Below are 4258 nucleotides of genomic sequence, written 5' to 3' on the forward strand. Positions count from 1 at the left end.
ACTCCTGGCGGTCACCCTGCAGATCGCGCAAACCCACCGTCGAGACGTAGCTAGCGCGTTCATTTGTTTCGCGCCATGTAGTGGACTGTGGAGGTATTGCACTTCGCTGCGCATCACGAGGCCATTTTGTTTTCAAATGCTCCACACTGCTGTAAGGTTTTCTGACAATACAACTCAAGTTGTTTCCAAGATTGTATCCCTCTTTTTTTATTTTATTTTTATTTTACTTTTCTACCAATTTGCAGTGCTGCATTGTATTTACTTAGCACAGACTGGAATGCATGTCTATAAAAAATGTTTTGGCGAAAATGCTGCGTCTTCAGTTTCTGCAGTCGGACTGGAGATCGACACTTCTTCCACACCTGGTACAGGTGAACTGCAGGTGCGTGGCCAAATGGGGGAGTCAGGGCCACTGTAACAGGGAAAGCCTGCCAACCGAAACCCTCCAGGGAGATGATTGGTCATCCCCAGTTGGGTCACCCCAGATGACCTCTAACCTCAGGCAGTGTTGACAGTCACAATTTTAATCAGAATTATGAGTTGGACACGATGTTGAAGAACATTAATTTAGCTAGCTATGACACATGCATGAGAGGTTAGGTACCTATATGCATTTTAATAGCACATAAATCACACCAAGTAATATTCAGATTATTAAGGAGAGCTTTAACAATGTGGGTCTTTGGGAATCATTTTCACGGCGTCATAAAGCAAATCCTAACTAAAACTTTTGCAGTTTATTCACAGTAAATTGCTGCTTTCTTGGGTGTAAGAACAGAGATGCAGGAGGAGTATTACCTTTCATTGCATTGATTTAATTGAGCAGATGCTCTTACCTCTTTACAATACAGGAGACACATCAGAGCACTTACCCGATTAATGAACAATAGTGGCACATTCCCACAGCAGCAAGTGAAGATTCAATTTCACAAAAGCACTACTGCAAATGAACTATGCCGGCCAAGAACCAAAGTACAAAACTTGAACATGAAGAGACTGCTTCCATAACAATGCCAAACACAGGTCTCAGAAACTATCCATCCCATCCATCCATTATCTTAACCCGCTTATCCTGAACAGGGTCACAGGGGGCTGGAGCTTATCCCAGCATACATTGGGGCGAAAGGCAGGAATACACCCTGGACAGGTCGCCAGTCCATCGCAGGGCACACACACCATTCACTCACACACTCATATCTATGGGCAATTTAGACTCTCCAATCAGCCTAAACTGCATGTCTTTGGACTGTGGGAGGAAACCGGAGTCCCCGGAGGAAACCCACGCAGACACGGGGAGAACATGCAAACTCCGCACAGAGAGGCCCCGGCCGACGGGGATTTGAACCCAGGACCTCCTTGCTGTGAGGCGGCAGTGCTACCCACTGCACCATCCATGCCACCCTTCCCAGAAATAAACTAACTAACTAAATAAATAAAATTAAATAAAATTCAATCAATAATAAAAAATAACCCAAATGAGTGCAACAAGGGGGAGATTTCAGAGAAGGTGACAGGAGAGGAGCCACGATCTGATGCAGCCTGAAATGGTGGGACTCCAGTCTGTGATGGAAGCAACACATTCTGCTGTCCTGCCCATTATGGGAAGCCCAGGCAGGGAGGGGGCAGACCAGCCCCTGGGGGCCGGGGATCGCAGAGACTGGACTGGGCTGCAGGGTTTGGAGACGAGCTGGAGACGATGGAGCTGAACCGGAAGTCAGGACAGCTCTTTTCGATCCAAACTCGTCCTTGTGCACCAGCCTGTCGATCAAACGTCTGACTTTTTTTTTTTTTCATTCCCCTCCAGTCAGTATCCTTTTCACGCAGTGCCCCCCTCCCCTTCAAAAAATCCCCCCCTCGCCCCCTCCGTTTCACTTGTGCATACGTCATATCACCTCCATTTCAGCACGTCTTTAAACTAACAGGTAGCCAGTGAAGTCAGAACACATAAAACAGACTCCACCTGGGCCTGGTTATAAAACTTTTACAATTTACAATCCTTGGCAGATACAGTCCAGATTATATTGTCGAACCGGGACCAGAAACCGGACATGAACAAGTGATGTGAAAATAGGATATTCTGATTGAATCCCCCGCATCTGGGAATCCCATCCCAGGGAGGGGGGCGAGTCCCCCCACACGGCACCTCCTGAGCTGTGAGCTCTGTCTCTGTCTGTCGCTCTCCCTACTTCATGCCGTCTGAGTAAAAACAGATTGAGTTACATTTACATTTTATATCGTAAAATGGGTAGCACTGCCGCCTCACAGCAAGGAGGTCCTGGGTTCGAATCCCCGTCGGCCGGGGCCTCTCTGTGCATGTTCTCCCCGTGTCTGCGTGGGTTTCCTCCGGGTACTCCGGTTTCCTCCCACAGTCCAAAGACATGCACGTTAGGCTGATTGGAGAGTCTAAATTGCCCGTAGGTATGAGTGTGTGAGTGAATGGTGTGTGTGCCCTGCGATAGACTGGCGACCTGTCCAGGGTGTATTCCTGCCTTTCGCCCAATGTATGCTGGGATAGGCTCCAGCCCCCCTGCGACCCTGATCAGGATAAGCGGGTTCAGATAATGGATGGATGGATGGATGGATGGTAAAATGGAATTGTAATGACCAAATATTCATTTCCCCGGCTGAAATGGACTGTCCAGTGCTTGGCCCTCTCATGAGGCGTGTTAAAGGATAAATGCCATTATTCTGCATTTTCTAATCCAGACAAAAAGTTATATTTTCCCAAACTGGATATAGTATCGATAATGATTGTGAATTCGTCCTGGTCTGTTTAGCTTCAGGTACGCACTGTGAGTAGAACTCCAGTTTCTACCTAAGACAGTTTATTCTGATGGTGAGCATATCGTTGTTAAAGCTTGTGTTGTCCTCAGGTTAAAAAAATGATCCTGGGATTAATCACATTGATTAATCAAATTATTATTTATTGTTTTCATGGATTCAAAAATTGTCAAAAAATCTGTTTGGTATCCAAATGAATTAATTTTAAGAACCTGCCTCAAGAGGGCGTACCTAACTCAGTAACAGAAATGTATGCACAAAATAGGTCAAAATCTCTGTGGTTCAACCAGAGTTCAACCTGTACTTCTAAAACACTTTGGTTCAACCTGTACTTCCAAAAGTAAAAATCCAGGCTTAATATTTAAAGAAATCAGCTCAATATTTATTTGTGAGCCACACAAGATAAAATAAAAACATATATACAAATAATATATATATATTTTTTAAACCAGGAAACAGAAATGAAATACATTTGATACGTCCTGTATTTTAAAGTATAAATACTGTAATGGTAACTGTGTTCTGGTGAGAGTGGGCAGAAGTTCATGATTGTGAAAGACATTTGGTGATTAGAACATGGAGGAATGGTGAAGTTAAGCTGCGCTAGAGTGTGAGACTCTTCCAATCCCTGCTGTAAAATCCAGCTATACCAGCTTGATCAGGGTGAGCTGGTCAACCTGCATGGCCAAGCTAGTCATGAAGCTGGTCTAGCTGGGTATGAGCTGGTCAACCAGCAAGTGCTGGTAGCTTGTCTGAGCTGGTAGCTGGTCAACCAACTATCAGCTGTTTCAAGACATAGCTTGAGCAGGTCAAACAATGTTGAGCTGGGAGCTGTTCTTTGCTGGTCAACCAGCTAGCAGCTGTTTCAAAACCTAGCTTGAGCAGTGTTTTTCCAGCAGGGATGACTGTAATTATCGATAAATACACTTCTAATCGTGTGATGTCACTCAATATATCCTCTCCAACCGTGTCAGATACGGTCCATAATGCAGCTTGTGAATTTAAAAAAATCCTGTTTGTTAGAGGAATTAGAAAGAGGGGAACCAGCCCTAGATTAAATCCAGTTAGATAGCTGTGAAGGGGTAGCACCTGTGTTGTCCCATGGTACGGTGTTGGTACCTGGAACTGTTAACAGAACATCAGTCACGCAGCTTGGCTTGTGTGCCACTCAAAGTGCCACTGTGACAGAATCATTGCTTGTGTACACACACACACACACACACACGCACGCACACACACACACACACACGCATGCACGCGCACACACACACACACACACACACGCACGCACACACACACACACACACACACACACACACACGCACACACACACACACACACACACACACACACACGCCTGCCTGTATGTTAGCGGCAGATTTATGATCTGCATGTCAGCAATGTCCTGCAGAGAGACGATGTGGGGGGGGGGGGGGGGGGGAGGAGAACAGTGCCCTCCTCTGGTGAGGGTGAGCAG

This window comes from Conger conger, chromosome 3, assembly GCF_963514075.1.
Source record: "Conger conger chromosome 3, fConCon1.1, whole genome shotgun sequence".
Classification (NCBI taxonomy): domain Eukaryota; kingdom Metazoa; phylum Chordata; class Actinopteri; order Anguilliformes; family Congridae; genus Conger; species Conger conger.